At 35.1% G+C, this 20504-nt stretch overlaps 1 protein-coding gene across 5 annotated transcripts in view; it reads left to right on the forward strand.

Moving 5' to 3' along the window:
• Positions 1–20504, forward strand: part of WDR7 (WD repeat domain 7) — a 579662-nt gene that overhangs the window by 203603 nt on the left and 355555 nt on the right. The window lies entirely within an intron of this gene.

A 20504-nucleotide genomic window follows, 5' to 3' on the forward strand; every position in this document is an offset into this window, starting at 1 on the left:
AATATTTTCAGAGAAAAGAATTACTGAAAAAAAAATTAGTTTCTCCTTCTCCAAGGCCCAGGGTTGCAGAAAATATTGGATTTTTTTTGGGGGGTGTCATTTTAATTTTAATTTAGAATATTTTTCTATGGTTACATGATTCATGATCCTCCCTTCCCAAGATTTTTCCTCTCTCCTTCCAAAGCAGACAAGCAATTCCACTGGGTTATACATGTATCATTGTTCAAAACCTATTTCCCTGTTATTCATATTTACAGTAGAGTGATGGTTTAGCATCAATACCTTAATCGCATCCCTATTGTACTACATAGTCAATCATATATTTTTCTAATGCATTTCTGGTTCCACAGTTCTTTCTTTGAATGTGGATAGCATTCTTTCTCCTAAATTCCTCTGGATTATCCTGGATCATTGCATTACTACTGGTAGAAAAGTCCATTACATTCCATTGTGCATTCATAATGTATCAGTCTCTGTGTACAAGGTTCTCCTGGTTCTGCTCCTTTCACTCTGCATCAGTTCCTGGAGGTCTTTCCAGTTCACATGGAATTCCTTCAGTTCTTTATTCCTTTTAGCACAATAATATTCTATCATCAACATATACCACAATTTGTTCAGTCAATCCCCAATCAAAGGACACTCCCTTATTTTCCAATTTTTTTGCCACTACAAAGAGCACAGCTACAGATATTTTTGTACAAGTTATTTTCCTTATTATCTCATTGGGGTACAAACCCAGCAGTGTTATGGCTGGATCAAAGGGCAGGCATTCATTTAAAGCCATTTGTGCATAGTTTCAAATTGTCCTCCAGAATGGTTGGACCAATTCACAACTCCACCAGCAGTGTATTAGTGTCCCAATTTTGCCACATCCCCTCCAATATTTATCGCTTTCCTTTGCTGTCATTTGGGGTCTATTTTAAAGAAAAAATATATTTCAGTTATGCAGTGTTTGTTTAGCAAATTTGATTTAAGTCTAGAGATAAAAAGCTCTGGAACAAGTTTAGTTTGGTGTGGGTAAGATGTATGATAATTATTTGTTTTCATGACAGAATGTGATTGAATAGAAAGAAGTAAAATGGTATAGTGAAAGCTACTGATTTTAGATCTTGCCATTTGGAAAAATCATTTCACAGTTAGCCTACATATTTATTCTCCCCTAATTCCTACTCATATGCTTGGACCTTCTTCTACCCCATCTCACCTCAGCCACACATACAAAAATTATACCCTTGATCTTGCCATCTCTAACAAATGTGATTTGGGTACCACCTTTCTGTCTTAAGAATGCCTGAATCCTCTCCTCCAGTTATAATCTATAGTTGTTTTTACTTCTCCCCCCTTACTTCCTTCCCTCCCTTATAAAATCTTTCTTTTTACCCCACAATGACATCCAAATCCTTAAGTTCTCAATGCTCTCCCATGCTCTTTCTTCTGCACTAGACTTTCCATCCTCATTTCCCCAGCATAATCCCTTGATGAACCATTTCAACTCTACCCTGTCATCTTCTTTTTGAATTCCTGGCTTCCTTATCATATCACGGATTATGCCCAGCCAAACTTCAGCTAATAGCACTCAACCTTGGATCCCTTCCACCATTTGCCATCTTCATAGAGAAATTAAGTAACCACACTGATTGAATCCAGTGTATATAAGTTATATCACATAACTTCAATTCATTGCTTCTGGCAAGTCCTGTTATACCTCCATTATTAACTCACTATCCCACTATCTACAGAGGCACTCCAAGGTTTTTATTCCTCTTCAAAGCTCCCATGGCTCCTCCTCACCCATTTTCTCAGTTGAGAACCTTACCTCTTATTTTACAGAAAAAATTGAGGCCCTTGCTTTGATCTTTCCTTTTCCCCCTCCTCTCATATTTTTGTTTTACTCCTCTCATATTACTTATATACCTTGTGTCACTATTTTCTTCCTTTACAATTCTATCCCATGTGTTGAAATGAACTTACTAATTTTCAAGACTAACCCCCTCTACTTATTAGGGTAGATTGCTTGTTAATCGATTTCATTCCATTCCATCTCCTCCAACATATCATCCCCTCTGTCATCCCACGTCTTTCACTTATTTCCAATCTATCCCTTTCTACAGGTGGACTTTCTACTGCATACAAATATATCTAGGTCTTCCCCACCATGAAAAAATCCATTACCTGATCCATCCCTAACAGTCATCCTGTATCTTTTTTGCCAAGGCCATCTATAATAGGTGCCTGCACTTCCCTCCTTCATTTTTTAACCCCTTCTAATCCAGTTTCCAGTCTCATGGTTCCACTGAAATGGCTCTTATAAGTTACTAATGATCTCTTAGTTGGACTTTTCTCAGTCCCCATTCTCCTTGTCCTCTCTGCATCCTTTGACACTACTGACCATTCTCTTCTCCTTTGATTTTCTCTTCTCTCTTAGGTTTTTAGAATATGACTCTCTACTAGTTCTCATCTCACCTAACTTCTCCTCTTTCTCTTTTGCTTTCATATTCTCTTCCAGAACACTTTCTCTAACCACTGGGATCCTTCTAGGTTTGGGGCCCTTTTTTCTTCTCTCTATACTGTTTCACTTGGTGATCTGATCAGCTCTCATGGATTCATTGCCATCTCTTTACTGATGATTCCCAGATCTGCTATCTAACCTGGAACTGCTAATCTCCAATCTTTTATCTTCAAACATCTGGATGCCCAATAAACATCCAACTTCAAATGCCCCAAATGGTGCTCTTTATCTTTCACTATTTCACACCAGCTGATTCCATCTTTTGCCAAGGTCTGTCAGTATCAGCTTTGCAGAATCTTTTTTATACATTCCTTTTTCTCCTCCGATGCTGCCAGCACTCTAATGGGCTCTCTTCACCTCATGCCTGGATTATTGCATTACCCCTCTATTGGGTCTGCTTGGCAATTCTCTTTCCACTCCATTCCATCTTCCATTCAGCCATTAAGTTAATTTTTATTATCATACTGCCCTCCAAACTCACCCTGCCCCCAATTCCATGGCTCCCTATTGTTTCTAGGATCAAATGCAAAGTAGTTTGTCATTTTTAAACTACTGATAATGAAGCCCAGTTCCACCTTTCCAGTCTTCTTACATCTTATTTTCCAGCATATACACATTAGTGACACTGGTTTCTTGACTTTTCCGTAAACAAGATACTCCATCTCTTCAGCTCTGGGCATTTTTTCTGTCTGTCTTGAATTCCTTACAATCCCTTCCTTCTACAGGAAACGTTTCTCAATCCCTTTTAATTCTAGTGCCTTCTCTCTGTTAATTATTTTCTATTTTATCCTGTATATATTTGTTTTCATGTTGTCTCCCCCATTAGACTGCAAGCTCTTTGAGTACCAGGACTCTTTTGCCTCTTTTTGTATACCTAGTGGTGAACACAGTGCCTATTATAGAATAGATGCTAAATAAATGTTTATTGATTGATCATTTGTAAAATAAACCTAAGGATTATGTACTTTAAAGGGTTTATAGATTCATTGATTTTTATCTTTGAGATCACCTTGTCCACTTATGAATGGAGAAACTTAAAGTCTTAGAGAGGTTAAATGGATTAACATTTCATAGGCTGTTAGAGGTAGTAATTAAAGTAGTTTTAAAGTTTGGAAAGGGTTTTACATTATTTCTCCAATTTGAGCGTCATGGAAAGTTGGTACTGTTGTTCCCATTCTATACATGAGATAAGAGAGGTTCTGAGAGTTTCAGTAACTTGCCTGTAGCCAATAATCCTCTAGTAATTATCAGAAGCAGGATTTATCCTCAGGTGTTTCTAACTGCAAGTTAATTGCTCTATCCTTTACCTCATGCCACTCATTTATTATAAAGTGTATTAAAAATGAATATTAGGAGTTAAGGCTAGAAGTATATGTTGAAAGGCCCTGACTGCCAGGATTAGTCATTTATGTTTTAATCTTTGGAAATGGGACAACATTGATATTTTTTTGAGTTAAAGACTAACATAAGTAGTAAAATATTAATTATGTAAAGTAGAATATTCAATTTACTTTTCTGATTATTGGACATATTGATTGAAGTGGGGATAGGTGAAATTCAGTTAAATCACTTTAGAAATGATTATAATAGCTTAGGTAGGCAGAAATAAAGGCCTCAATCTGAATAATTCCAGTGGATCTGAAATGGCGGTAGATAGAGGAGCAATGAGAAAGAAAATGACAAGTTTGGGTAACTGTTTAGATATAGGGAGGAGTATGGGGGAGTCCAAATTATCAAAGATCAGTCACAATATGAATCCAGGTGGTTGGAAAGATGGGTGTAACTTCAACAGTAATGGAAAATTTGAGAGGAGGTCAAGATTTAGGTGGGATAATTTATTTTTGATTTTTTTTTTTAGCTAGCTCCTTTATTCTTCTTTCTTGTAGTCTCTAATTTGTTGCTTCTGATATAATGTGCCCAGTGAAACCAACCAACCAAACTTCTTACAGTTCTGCAAGTCACAAGTTTCTAAGGGCCTTGGGGACTACGTAGTAAGTACATGAGCTTTAAGGCATGGCTATTATAACAATTTCTTTGTGAGCAGGGAGACCATTTTCGCTTTCTTTCTTCATATTGATTCATTTGTAGGTAAGTCATATATTAATGTAGTTCTGATGTATTTGTAATATAATAATAATAATGATAAAATTGTAAAATAATAATAAAATAATGTAATGTAATGAATTTTTGTTTGTTTTTAAAGGAACAGATGTTCCTGAAGAGCATTCTTTTTAATTTGCTTCTGACAGTCTATGTTTGCAACTCATTGAAGTATATTTTGAACAGTTTTTCTTAGACAGTTTAGAAATTTCAAAATAATCTTTCAGTGATTTTTGCAGTATCATTAACAAGGAAAAGTAGTCATTTAAGATTGGGGTATGAACAAAAACAACTCTGTGCTATAGACATTTTGATTATTTTTGTGTGGCAGTGAAATGCTAGTGATTCATTGGAATGGAAGAGATTTGTGTTTTGCTTTTCTTCTGGAGACAGAACTATTGAGCTTAATTTTAAATAGTTCAGACTAATCGTGTATGTTATACTTTTAAGCTTTTCTATTGATTTGAGTTTGTCACCGTCCCTAAAGGGGATGGAACTTCTTTCCCATCATTCACAGGTATCTAATAAAATCCTTTTGCTCTGAGCAGTATGAATTTGAGTAGATAATCTTACAACATCCTTTCAGGTTTCTTATTATTTGTTTCAAATCTGCCATAACTTTGGTTATTAGAGTACACCAATGACAAACTTACTTTTAGAGCATTAGTGGAGGTTCTTAGTAAATCATTCTTCATCAAAATGTATATAAGCATACCTAACTATATTATATGTAGAGTTTTACATAAGAGGTCACTTTTGTTCTTTGCTTGTCCTCCCCCTTCTCACACCCTCCCCATACCCCAGAGTCCCTTTGATGCTATAAGTCTCTGCTGTAACTAATGTTCCTGTATGGAAGTTGTCATATCAAGATAATTATCAATCTGATCTCCAATTTTGCATAGAGGGGAGTACACACCATTTTTCTTCATTGTAGTGTGAATTCTTGAAATGGAAAATGGAAAGGATTTTGCCGTGAGTGTTCAGGAGTTTTGTAACATTTCTGGGACTTCAGGATTCTCTGGTCTTGGTACCTCTACTGTCTCTCCATCTGGGGAATATAGGTCTTCTTGTTCTTTGGAAGACCTTTGTAATTACGAAGCCACTCTATAATTTCCCTTTTCTCCTCTACTGCCCTCTCCCTTCCCCTTCTCCACAGAAGTGAATTCTTTTATCTTTTGTAGCCACAGCAAATATTTTCTCAATTTTCAACACTACTAGTACCATCATTTGCTGGGAGGCATAAACCAATTTTTCCTGTGGTCATTTTTTCTTATCTTTTTTTTTTGTCTATGGCTTAGTGTTCATTTTTATATTTAGTTTAAGAAGTTGAGACATTTTAGCCCAATGAAGTATATTTTATAAAGATAAAACTCATTCAATCTGTAATGCCTTCTTTTTACAACTCTAAAAATGGGGTTCAAAATTGAAATGCCTGCTATACTTTTAACTGTTGGTCTTCTAGTGGCCCCTGCTATATATAACAAATGACCCAGTATTAGTTGCTATGAAGAGTATGATATTGATTTGTGCCATTAGTCTCTTGCTGATTTGCTGAAGAACAGAATTTTATAATGCTAATGGAAATAAAGGGCTCTACAAAACACTGCACATGAATACTGGAACATGTCTTTGTAGTAGAACAAGTGTCTACTAAGCTTTTAAAAATATATTTGCTTTGTTGTAATACAGATACTAATAATTTGTCATAGTCCTGTTCTGTGTGTGTGCATGTGCGCATGCATATGTGCAGGTGCGTGTGTGTTATAATGCATAATGTGGGACTGAAAATCATCTGACATTTTAAGTATAATTACTAAATATTTACAAACTCAATTTTGATTGAAATATGAGTTAATGCATTATATTACTATTATGTTACTAATTTTATTATCACTATATTCTTGCTTAATATGCATGTTTATATTAATACTTGAATACAAAACATGATCATGGAAATCTTTTGACTATATTTGCTTTAGGGGCAAAGAATGAAAAAATACCATTTAAAAAATCACATGATTTTTAAACTAAAATTTATGTTGCAATACCTATTTGCATATTTTATTCATGTGTTTGCTGGTTGTCAGGTAAATATATCAATCTAACTGCTAAATGTTAGCTAGCCTTAAGCTTAATTTTATATACCTTTTTTGCAAGGAAATACTATCACTTCTAATTCCATTTTTTCCTAGAGTAACTATTACCATGACTATTTGTGGAAATTGTGGAAAAAAACCCATTTTAAAAATTAGATTGGATATTGATGAAAATATACTGCATAGTTTGATATTTGATTGAATTTTCTTTGTATGTACAGTTTTCAAATTCAATTAATTGTTTTGGACCTAAAATGTTCAGATTTAAAGAATAATTTATTGAAAATTGTTTTATTGGCTTTAAGCAGCTAGTTTGATTCCAGAGAGACTGAGATTGATTTGCTTTCCTTAGGTCTGTTAAATGCCAATCTGTTGTCTATAACAGTATTCAGTATTTTCTTTTTTATGGTTTAGACCGCATATACACTTTGTGCATTTGATTACAGTCTATCCCATAAAATATTTTCTTTGTCTTGGATATGAAATTTAGATATGAGCTCTTATGTTACTTCTTATGGAATAGAAAAATTATACCCATAGTGTAAATCAGTAATGTATGGGTCTATTTGTTTTTCTTTTACAACTTCTTCAAATATTACTAGGGAAAGAATACTTATAGGCTAGAAAACATGACTTTTTGCACATTGCAGGTGGTTTCCATTCAAGTTGAATAAGTTTAAATTAAATTAAAGCATTTTATGAAGTACCCTTAAATTATGCACAGATGAGTCAATTATTTGATGTCCAATATTCTCTAATACCCAAACTATAGAACATATCATTACATCATTAAGGCAAAAGTAAAGAATGGACATAGTAAGTAGAGAAGTGACTATACTTTAACATTCCTACTGATTCTCAATATATACAATTAAGGAAAATTTCTTCTATACTTTCTACTAAGGAATTACTGGTGCATATTACTCAGGTGGTCCTATAACAGGAATGTGGGGTGATAAAATTATAATTGAAGACAAACTACAGCTAGGGAGAGAAATGAAATGGAATTAATTATAGAATTTCAATGTGTTTGTCCTCTTTATCTAAAACATCTCAGTGAAGTGTGTATATATATATATATATATATATATATATATATATATATATATATATATATTCAACTTAAGTCCAAAATGAGCATTTAGTCTTGAAGAGTGACTTATTTTTCTTAAAGTGCTATTGAATGTAATGTTGCAGTGACTACAAGCTTTCCAAAATGAAGATAGATGGGTAGAGTGTTGCCAGCAACCTTTCCTATCCATCTCATGGATTAATACTTGAAGACTTTGCACCTTGCTTACTGCCCAGGAGAGGAAAGAATGGAGCTATCATATTCACTGTAATTGTAGAAATTTCTTCTATGTTTCCCCTTCTTCCCAACCTTTCCCAAATTCTTTCTGTGACTTTCTTGTGGCCCTAGTGGAAGAACGTCTTTGAAAAGATAAAAGGTACTGTGTTCTTTGATATGAAAGGATTATTAAGTGATAATTGTCATGAATGACAAGAGTTATTTGTTTGTTTGTTTTGAACATTATTTCTATTTGGTCAATTTCAAACATTATTCATTGGATACAAAAATCATTTTCTTTTCCTCCCTCCCCTCCTGCCACCATTCCCATGGCCGATGCGGGATTCCACTGGGTATATTATATGTGTCCTGGATAAGAACACATTTCCATGTTGTTGGTATTTGCACTAGGATGTTCATTTAGAGTCTACATCCCCAATCATACCCCCTCGGCCCCTGTAGTCAAGCCTTTCCTCGGTGTTTCTACTTCCACAGTTCTTTCTCTGGATGTGGATCATGTTCTTTCTCGTAGATCCAGGTTGTTCACGGTCACTGTATTGACACTAATGGAGAAGTCCATTACATTCGATTGTACCACAGTGTATCGGCCTCTGTATACAATGTTCTCCTGGTTCTGTTCCTTTCACTCTGCATCACTTCCTGGAATTTGTTCCTGTCCCCATGGAATTCCTCCAGTTTATTATTCCATTTAGCACAATAGTATTCCATCACCAACAGATAATACAGTTTGTTCAGCCATTCCCCAATTAAAGGGCATCCCCTCATTTTCAAATTTTTTGCCACCAAAAATTGTGAGGCTATGAATATTTTTGTACAAGTCTTTTCCCCTATTAACTCTTTGGGGGTATAAACCCAGCAGTTCTATGGCTGGATCAAATGGCAGACAGTCTTTTAAAGCCCTTTGGGCATAGTTCCAAATTGCCCTCCAGAATGGTTGGATTAATTCACAACTTCACCAGCAATGCATTAACGTACTGACTTTGCCACATGCCTTCCAGCATTCATTACTTTCCATTGATGTCATGTGAGCCAATCTGCTAGGTATGAGGTGATACCTCAGACTTGTTTTGATTTGCATCTCTCTGATTATAAGAGATTTAGAACACTTTTTCATATGCTTATTAATGGTTTTGATTTCTTTAACTGAAAACTGCCTATTCATGTCCCTTGCCCATTTATCAATGGGAGAATGGCTTGATATTTTTGTACAATTGATTTACCTCTTTGTAAATTTGAGTAAATAGACCTTTGTCTGAGGTTTTTGTTATGAAGATTGTTTCCCAATTTGTTGCTTTCCTTCTGATTTTAGGCACATTGGTTTTGTTTTTACAAAAACTTTTTAATTTCATGTAGTCAAAATTATTTATTTTACATTTTGTGACTCTTTCTAAGTCTTGCTTGGTTTTAAAATCTTTCCCTTCCCAAAGGTCTAACATGTATAATACTCTGTGTTCACCTAATTTACTTATAGTTTTCTTCTTTATGTTCCAAGTCATTCACCCATTCTGAGTTCATCTTGGTGTAGGATGTGAGATGTTGATCCAAACCTAATCTCTCCCACACTGTCTTCCAATTTTCCCAGCAGTTTTTGTCATATAGTGGATTTTTGTCCAAAAAGCTGGGGTCCTTGGGTTTGTCATAGACTGTCTTCCTGAGGTCACTTTCCCCAAGTCTATTCCACTCATCTTCCTTTCTGTTTCTTGGTCAGTACCAAATTGTTTTGATGAGCACTGCTTTATAATATAGTTTGAGATCTGGGACTGCAAGGCCCCCTTCCTTTGTATTTTTTTTCCATTATTTACCTGGATATCCTTGATCTTTTGTTCTTCCAAATGAACTTTGTTATGTTTTTTCTAAATCAGTAAAAAAGTTTTTGGAAGTTCAATGGGTATGGCACTAAATAGATAGGTGAGTTTGGGCAGGATGGTCATTTTTATTATGTTAGCTCGTCCTACCCATGAGCAGTTAATGTTTTTCCAATTGCTGAAATCTAGTTTTAGTTGTGTGGAAAGTGTTTTGTAGTTGTGTTCATATAGTTCCTGTGTTTATCTCGGCAGATAGATTCCTAAGTATTTTATATTATCTAAGGTGATTTTAATGGAGTTTCTCTTTCTAATTCCTGCTGCTGAGATGTGTTGGAGATGTATAGAAATGCTGATAACTTACGTGGGTTTATTTTATATTCTGCAACTTTGCTAAAGTTGTTGATTATTTCAACTAGCTTTTTAGTTGATTCTCTAGGATTCTTTAAGTCATCCACAAAGAGTGATAGCTTGGTCTTCTCAGTGCCAATTTTAATACCCTCAATTTCTTTTTCTTCTCTAATTGCTACTGCTAGTTTTTCTAGTACAATGTTGAATAATAAAGGTGATAATGCCTTCCTAGTTTCACTCCTGATCTTATTGGGAATGCACCTAGTTTATCCCCATTGCAGATGATGTTTGCTGATGGTTTTAGATAGATACTGTTTATTATTTTTAGGAAATAGCCTTCTATTCCTATACTTTTTAGTGTTTTCAATAGGAATGAGTGTTGTATTTTGTCAAAAGCTTTTTCTGTGTCCATTGAGATAATCATGTGATTTTTGTTGGTTTGCTTGTTAATATGGTCAATTATATGGATGGCTTTCCTGATATTGAACCATCTTTGCATTCCTGGTATAATTCCCACCTGATCATAGTGAATAACCCTCGTGATGACTTGCTGGAGTCTGTTTGCTAGTATCCTGTTCAAGAATTTTGTATCTATGTTCATTAAGGATATTGGTCTATAGTTTTCTTTCTCCGTTTTTGGCCTGTCTGGCTTTGGGATCCGTACCATATATGTGTCGTAAAATGAATTTGGTAGTACTCCCTCTTTGCTTATTATGTCAAATAGTTTGTATAGTATTGGGATTAGCTGTTCTTTGAATATTTGATAGAATTCACTTGTGAATCCATCAGGCCCTGGGGATTTTTTCTTGGGGAGTACTTTGATGGCCTGTTCAATTTCTTTTTCTGATATGGGGTTGTTTAAGAATTATATTTCTTCTTCTGTTAATCTAGGCAATTTATATTTTTGTAAATATTCATCCATATCACCTAGATTGGCATATTTATTGCCATATAATTGGGCAAAATAGTTTGTAATGATTGTGTTAATTTCCTCATCATTGGAGGTGATTTCTCCCATTCCATCCCTGATACTGTTAATTTGATTTTCTTCTCTCCTCCTTTTTATTAGATTGACCAATATTTTGTCTATTTTGTTTGTTTTTTCAAAATGCAAGCTTCTAATATTATTTATTAGTTCAATAGTTCTATCACTTTTGATTTTATTAATTTCTCCCTTAATTTTTAGGATCTTTAATTTGGTTTTCTTCTGGGGGTCTTTAATTTGTTCACTTTCAAGTTTTTTGATTTGCATGTCCAATTCATTGACCTTTGCGCCCCCCCCCCCCAATTTGTTAATATATGAACTCAAGGATATAAAATTTCCCCTGAGCACTCCTTTGGCTGCATCCCATCGAGTTTGAAAGGATGTCTCATCATTGTCATTTTCTTCAATGAAATTATTATTTGTTTCTATGATTTGTTCTCTGACTAGTCAATTTTGGAGAATCATATTATTTAATTTCCAATTAATTTTTGATTTGGCTCTCCATGTACCCTTATTCATTATTATATTTATTGCCTTATAGTCTGAAAAGGTTGCATTTATTATTTCTGCTTTTCTGCAGTTGTATGCCATGTTTTTATGACCTATTTATTATATGGTCAATCTTGGTGAATGGGCCGGTGCTGCTGAAAAGAAGATGTATTCCTTTTTGTCCCTATTTATTTTTCTCCATATATCTATCAACTCTAATTTTTCCAAGATTTCATTCACCACTTTTACCTTCTTCTTATTTATTTTTTGATTTGATTTATCTAAATTTGATAGTGTTAGGTTCAGGTCTCCCACTAGTATAGTTTTACTATCTATTTCTTCCTTCATTTCTACTAGTTTCTCCATTAGAAATTTGGGTGCTATACTATTTGGTGCATACATGTTGATTAGTGATATTTCCTCATTATCTACACCCCCTTTTATCAGGATGTATTTACCTTCCCTTTCCCTTTTAATCAGATATATTTTTACTTTGGCTTTGTCAGATATCATGATTGCAACTCCAGCCTTCTTTCTGTCAGTTGAGGACCAATAGGTCTTACTCCACCCTTTATTTCTGACCTTGTGATTATCTACTCTCCTCATGTGTGTTTCTTGTAGACAACATATGGTAGGATTCTGGATTCTAATCCACTCTCCTATTGGTCTATGTTTTACTGGTGAGTTCATCCCATTCTTGTTCAAAGTTATGATTGTCACTTTTGAATTCCTTAGCATTTTGACATCCTCTCCTAGTTCTGACCTTTCTTCTTTTGCTATATCCTTTAAAACCAGTGGTTTACTTTTAGTCAACCCTCTCCCTTGATATGCTTCCTTTTATGCCCCCTCCCTTTTTGTTCCCTTCTTGTTTTTTTAGGGTCTGTTAAGTTCTCCTCCCTCTCCTTCCCTCCCTTTTTTTAAGCTCCCTTTCCTCGATCCCCCTTAGTTTTCCCTTCTTCCTTACCCTGTATGATAAGATAGACTTCAAGATCCCAATGGATCTAGATGCTTTTCCCTCTCAGAGTTGATTTCACTGAGAGTAATGTTTAAGTATTACCTATTAGCACTCTCTTCCCCTCCTTCTTATAAGAATATTTTCCCCCTCTCCTTCCCATGTGTAACTTTGTGTGACAAAGATTATTTTATTTATTTTATTTCTTCATGTATCTCTTGGTACCATCATTTATTCCCCCCACCCTTTATTTGTATATCATTTTATAGCCTTTAATGCCCCAATTTTTTTCTATGAATGATTCTTTCATTTACTTTAAAAATGAAAACATTTTTGAGAGTTACAAATAACATTTCCCCCATATATATATGTATATATATATGTATATGTGTGTGTGTGTGTGTGTGTGTATAATTTGATCTAATTGTAGCCCTTAAAGAAGAGAGTTTGAATTAAAAAAAAACAACACATTTTTCTCCTTTCCCCCTCTTTCATATTTACCTTTTCATGTTTCTCTTGATCTTTGTGTTTGGATATCAAACTTTCCATTTAGTTCTGGTCTTTTCCTTACAAATACTTGGAAGTCTTCTATTTTGTTGAATGCCCATACTTTCCCCTGTAAGTATATAGTCAGTTTTGATGGGTAAGTGATTCTTGGTTGAAGACCCAGTTCTCTTGCCCTTCTGAATATCGTGTTCCAGGCCTTGCAGTCCTTTAGTGTGGAAACTGCCAGGTCCTCTCTCATCCTGACTGGTGCTCCTTGGTATCTGAACTGCTTCTTCTTGGCTTCTTGTAGAATTTTCTCCTTAGCTTGAAAGCTTTGGAATTTGGCAATGAAATTTCTAGGAGTTGTTTTTTTTGGGGGGGGAGTTTAGAGTAGTATGAACCCTTTCAATGTCTTTTCTCCCCCCTTGTTCAAGAACTTCAGGGAAGTTTTCTTGGATGATCTCTTGTAGTATGGTGTCAATATTTCTGTTTATTTCTGGCTTTTCAGACCAATGATTCTCAAATTGTCTCTCCTTCCTCTATTTTCCTGATCTGTCACCTTGTCAGTGAGATATTTTGTTTTTTTTCTATTTTGTCAGTCTTTTGACTTTGCTTTATTAATTCTTGCTGTTTTGCAAGATCATTGGTTTCCAGTTGCTCAGTTCTGGTCCTTAAGGCCTGGTTTTCTGCTTTAACCTTTTGATATTCAGCTATGATTTCCTCATTTTTTTTTTGGAACCGTTTCCCACTTCTCTAACCAGAAGGCTTCCACCTTTTTTATAAGCTCCAATTGAACTTCTTACAGGGCTTGTGGACAATTTCCGGGTTTTTTTTGTTTTTTTGTTTTTTTTTAGATTTTCCCTCTGTTTGAGTTTCATCCAGTATATCGTCTGTAGCCTGGGTTTTTCCTCCGTAAGATTTCTCGAGGGTCACAGCCTTCTTTTTGTTTTGTTTTGTTTTGTTTGTTTGAATTTTTGGAAGGATTTTCAGGCTTCTGTGCAGAATTAGCCATTTTCCTGGATGTTTTCCCTTCCCTCTTTAGTCAGAAATCTGAGTGAGCTGGGCAGGTTCTCTGTGTATGGAGTTAAAGAGCAAGGATTTTTCCTGAGGCACACTCTCAAATCTCTGCAATCCTTTACAGCTCTTCTCTGTGCTACCTTCCCAGGGGCACTCTCTTACCCACCTAGGTTTCTGGTCTAGCTGCTTTCTGGGGTAAGTCCCGGGGTGGAGGGTCCTAGTCAGCTCCCAAGGATCTAGAAGTGCCTCTTACTCACTCTAGAGGTGCCCCTTGCTCACTGCAGAGGTGCCCCTTGCTCACTCGTCTTGGCGTGCTCTGGCTCCATAGGTGGGGATGGGGGAGGGTGGATCGGCTTTCATTTGGGTGGAAGCCCTTTCATCCTCTTATATACTGGAAAAGCCCCAATCCCATGCACCTTCAATGCTGTGCCCTACTATCCAGCTCCTCTGTTCCTCTGAAAATGATTCTTAAGGTCTTTTGGGGTAGTCCTTGTAGGTGTGTGCTGGGGAGAGGAAGGGACCGACCCACGTTTAGACTGTCTCCATGCTTCCCCGGAAGTCTCAACAAGTGTTTTTTAATAATTTTCACTGACTTCAAATGTGTTAAAAAACAAATAAAGAATACTATAAAATTTTACAATAAATTTTAAAAAGGAGTTATTTCAGAAAATCATATTAATATAATGTTATTTTTACTTTATTTTGACAAGATATCTAATTTACCTACCATTGAAATGTGTATATATTTGAAATGTGTAAATATTTGGCAATTCATGCTAAAAATGCACAAATATAATCTTCATATATAGAAATTTGTCTTCTCAATATATTATTGTTTTTATAACTTTTTTTGAATTAAGTTATTTAGTCCATTTAGAACATTATTCCTTGGTTACAAGAATCACATTATTTCCCCTCCCTCCCCTCCTTTCAACCTTCCCATAGCTGACGTGTAATTTCATTGGGTACTGCATGTGTCCTTTATCAGAATCTATTTCTATTTTGTTGGTGTTTTGCATTAGGATGTTCATTTAGAGTATACATCCCCAGCCATATCCCCTGGACCCATGTATTCAAGCAGTTGTTTTTCTTCTGTGTTTCTACTCCCACAGTTTTTCTTCTGAATGTGGATAATGTTTTTTCCCGTAGATTCCTTCAAGTTGTTTAGGATCACTGCATTGCCACTAATGGAGAAATCCATTACATTCCATTATGCCAGAGTGTGTCAGTCTCTGTGTACGATGTTCTCCTGGTTCTTCTCCTCTCACTCTGCATCAATTCCTGGATGTCATTCCAGTTCCCATGAAATTCCTTCACTTTATTATTCCTTTGAGCACAATAGTATTCTATCACCAATATATACCACAATTTATTCATCCATTCCCCATTTAAAGGGCATCCTTTCATTTTTCAAATTTTTGCCACCACAAAGAGTGTAGCTATGAATATTTTTGTACAAGTCTTTTTCCTTTTCATCTCTTTGGGGTACAAACCCAGCAGTGCTATGGCTGGATCAAAGGGCAGATACTTTTTTAGCACTCTTTGGGCATAGTTCCTAATTTCCCTCCAGAATGGTTGGATCAATTCACAACTCCACCGGCAATGCATTAATGTCCCAACTTTGCCAGTTCCCCTCCAGCATCCGTTACTTTCTGTTGCTATCATGTGATACCTCGGACTTGTTTTGATTTGCATCTCTCTAATTAGAAGAGATTTAGAGTACTTTTTCATGTGCTTATTAATAGTTTTGATTTCTTTAATTGAAAATTGCCTATTCATGTCCCTTGCCCATTTATAAATTGGAGAATGGATTGATTTTTTGTACAATTGATTTAGCTCTCTATAAATTTGAGTAATTAGACCTTTGTCAGAGGTTTTTGTTATGAAGATTGTTTCCCAATTTGTTGCTTCCCTCCTAATTTTTGTTGCATTGATTTTGTTTGTACAAAACCTTTTTAATTTGATGTAATCAAAATTACTGATTTTACATTTTGTGATTTTTTTCTAGCTCTTGCTTGGTTTTTAAATCTTTTCCTTCCCAAAGATCTGATATGTATGCTTTTCTGTGTTCTCCTAATTTGCTTATAGTTTCCTTCTTTACATTCAAGTTATTCACACATTCTGAGTTATTTCTGTAACATGTTGCATTATGGACTGATGAAGGTTCATCTTGAGGATTTATTTTTAGTTTTCTATAACTATAATGGGCTATAATATGTGAATATAGATGAATGTTTGCTTGAATCTGCTCCTTATAATAGATTTATCATGATCAGTAGGGATAGACTTCAGTGATAACTTATATTTGCACATCATATTCCTTGAATTAATTATCCATATATGTGGTTATCTATGTAAATTTAGTAGTTCTTTTTTTTAAATATTTCAGTTAGTAAAATAGTTTCTAAAGTCATATTCTAATGGATGAAAAAATTTCATTCTATGCCATCTGGGGGAAAACGGAATTAAAATTTGTTCTTCTTCTTTTTGTGCCCTTCATGGTTAATGGGCTGTTGAGTAAGAGTCCATTTTCTCTATAGGACTGTCACTGATTGAGAAAATCTTAGATAGTTAGTCCATCATGCATTTGATTTCTCTTATCCTCTTTCATTATGAGGGGCAGCATGGTGAAGTGGGTAGAAGTGTCCTTGCAGCCAGTAAGACTGACCTTTGAGCTGGTCTTGGACATATTGCCTTGGTGACCCTGAGTAATTAATTCACTGAACTTCTTAGTATGCTAGGCACTGACCTTTAAAAAGCATTGTGTCAGTCTGCATTAGTAGAGTTTCTTATACCAGTGAAATCAAAATTTCAGATCCTCTCCCCATCTTTGTTTCTTTCTTCGCACTCATTTCCTTTTTCTCCATTATTTGCTCTCTATGCCCATGACATTAGGATATATGAGATTATATTGAAAAACAAGTAGGATACTTCCACTAGAAGTTTGCAGTTCAAATTTATAAGGGGCACCCCATTTGCAGATTGGTTTTCTTCACCCTGAAACTGCCTTTGGCTGAAAGATTATAAAATGTTGCTTTCAGAGCTAGGCTTCTCTCTCTCTCTCTTTTAAACTTCTTGCCACAACCACTTTCAGGAATAAGACATAAAATGCAGTTGTGCTTAGTGTGTTTTGTCCAAGAATAGAATTACAAAGTTTTAATGTTGGAAGGTTCCTCAGGGGCTGTTATAGTCATTACTAGATAGGGATCATTCAGTCTTTGCTTGAAATCACTGGTGTACTTCTCCATCTCAGCTCATTTAGCTCTGGTTGTTAAGCAGATTTTACTTTTTACGGATCACACATTTGCTTCTCTCTGACATGTTATTCCTACTTCTATACTCTGTGCCCAAGCGAACAATCTTTTTTTTTTTCCTGTGACATCCCCTCATGAGCTTGAAGATAGTTACCATGTCCACATGAAATATTCTCTTCTCCAAGGTAAGCATTCTCATTTCTTCCAACCAATACTAAGATGATATGATCTTCCTAGCTGCTTCTGTATAGTACTTGCATTTCACAGTCCTTCCTCCTCCTCTTGCTTTCCTTCTTGCCGGAAATTAGGTCTCTTTTATGGTTATCTTTTGCAATATCTCATCAGGACAAGGCCTCAAAACCATTTATGTCCATCTTTTCATCACTCCTCTCCCCTTTCCAGCAACCTTTTTATATATTTTTTTCCACATGCAAACCCTCTTCATGTTAGGTAATGTTTTGCTTCCTTGTATTTGTATCTCTAATACTTAGCACAGTGCCTGGCATATAGCAAATGCTTTATCTACATTTCTTGGATCATTATACCTTTCACTATCCTTGTTGCCCTCCTTTAGATCTTTTATGGTTTGTCAATTACAGTGTGGCATCCAGAACTGACCACACTATTCAAGATACTTCATAGAGTATGACAGAAATTACATTTCCATGGTCATAAACATTACAAGTCTTATTTTGTAGTTTAAACACATTATATTTTCCCCCTTCTGTATTGCCCTTCTGATTCAAAAGGAGCTTGTAGTAGTCTTTTAATATCCCTAGATATTTTTAATATGATCTGCTTTCTATCTGGGGACACTTATGTTGTACAGTGGACAGAGAGTGTCATGCATGAAGTCTGGAAGACTCATCTTCCTGAGTTTCAAATTTGACCTCAGATACTTACTACTATGTGACACTGGGCAAGTCACTTACCCCTGTTGGTGTCAGTGTCCTCATCTTTAAAATAAGCTGGAAAAGGAAGTAACCAACTACTCCTCTATCTGTTAAGAAAGCTACATTTGGGGTCACATAATTAGACAACAACAACAATCAATACTCTAGTTTTGCCCGCTCCATTTTATGTTTGGAAAGTTGATATTTTTATCCCAGCTTTAAGATTTTTACTAGATTTAAATCAATATGTTGAGATACATTTGGATCATGACTTTTTCATCCTGCTTTTATTATATTTCATTCACCTTTGTAGAAGCCTGACCTTTGATAAGTATGTCAGCCATATCTTTATACAAGTCATTGAACAAAATGTTAAACAGCTCAAGAGCAAATGTTGATACTGCACCATTAAACTAATGCTAGTTGACTTATAGCTTTGCGTCTAGCCATTCAACCAGTTCCAAATCCTCCTAATGATATTATTGTGTAGACTTTCATGTCTTTTCACACGAATAACACAGATATCAAGAGACTCTGTAAAATACTTTGCTCAAATCTAGTAAACTATCTCCATCATCTTTTTTTTCTATCAATAACCCTACCAGTCTACCAGTAACCCTATCAGAAAAGGAAATGGAATTAGTCTTGAATGGCTTCCTTTTTATTAAATCATCCTGATCAAGTGATCACCGTTTCTAGCTTCTAAAAGCTCAGTCATACTCATGCCTAAGAGGAAGCAGGTGAGGTTCCTTGCTATTAATGTCTTCAAAAATATGATGTATTTGGACCAAAATTATCAATTTTATTTGAATCTCATACTTTCCAGTTTGGTAGAAAATCTAATTTTTCTTCCTTCTCCTGACAGAACTGTTTTGTTTCATTATTGCATGCATTAAAGCCACAGATTTAATTATCTAAAAGAGTATGGAAACATAAAATTTAAAAATTTACATATGCCATAGATTTTTCTCTTTTTTTAATAGAAGGGATTAAAGCAAGAGGGTATTACAAAATCAGATAGACTGTCATTTTATTTGGCATGTTTTTAATAATAGGTACTAAATTTAAAAAGCATTTATTAAGGATCTACTGTGTCATAATTTTAAGTTCTTATTAAACTCTTAAAAGAACAATATTTGTCCTATATTTGCACTTACTGTTTTTTCCTAAGTCAACCCATGTGTTTACTTGATAGAAAAGCCATTAATATATGTGTGAAGCTCTAGAGGGATTAAATAACTGCCTTACCACCACCTAGTTTTTAAGTTCATGAGATAGGATTTGAATTCTAGTCTGCTAGTCTCTCATGTCCAATACTCTGTGTCCTGTTCCAAACAGTCATGTCTAATTCTTCATGACTCCATTTGGAGTTTTCTTGGCAAAGATGCTAGACTGGTTTGCCATTTCCTTCTCTAGTTCATTTTACAGATGAGGAAACTGAACTGAGGCCAACAGAGTTAAATGACTTTCCCAGGATCATACAGCTAGTAAGTGTCTGATGGCAGATTTGAACTTAGGTCTGTGAGTATGGACACAAGGAAAGCCTATGTCTTAACAACATGTTAAACACAGTAACCTCGAGTCTACACACTAGGTTCAAGACCTTTGTATTGGCCTAGAAGTGTATCAATCCATCCTGGATTGGCTTTTTCTTTGGGTCTGTGCAATGGCTCTTGTGTGTATCTCTTGTCCTGGAATCAGACAGAATCATTAAGCAAAGTCCCATAATTTTTTAAATAATTAGTGGCATCATTTTTATAATCACAAGCTTTTTAGGGCATGCATTAGCAAATGTATCTTAAACTTATATTACTGAAAAGTCAAAAAGTTAAAGAAAATCTTAATGCTGGTGACATGTGCTTCAGATATAAAAAAGAAGAGAAAAATAAAAAAAATACTGAAATAGTATATTGCTCATGCAAGAAAAATATAATAACAGGCAGGCAGGGCCGGGAGCTAATGGAAGGAGCAGCAGCTTTGTGAGGGTAAAAAAAACCTCGGTCAGAGAAAAGTGGATCAAAAAAATTTCTAGGCACTAGCTATTAAAACCTGAACTGCAGATCAGAAAAGAATCAGAAGATTGAGATATTTTGTTTTCCTGAAGTGGTTATGCCAACTATAAAGATTAAAAATTTAGGGGAAACTGAAGCAAGATAGAAATTAGTTTCTCTCTGCAAGGAGTATTATATTTTTTTAGAGGTTTATTAAAGGTTAAGGATTAAATAAAATACAGAATAAGAAAAACACATGCCTAGGCCAGA

This window comes from Monodelphis domestica, chromosome 3, assembly GCF_027887165.1.
Source record: "Monodelphis domestica isolate mMonDom1 chromosome 3, mMonDom1.pri, whole genome shotgun sequence".
Classification (NCBI taxonomy): domain Eukaryota; kingdom Metazoa; phylum Chordata; class Mammalia; order Didelphimorphia; family Didelphidae; genus Monodelphis; species Monodelphis domestica.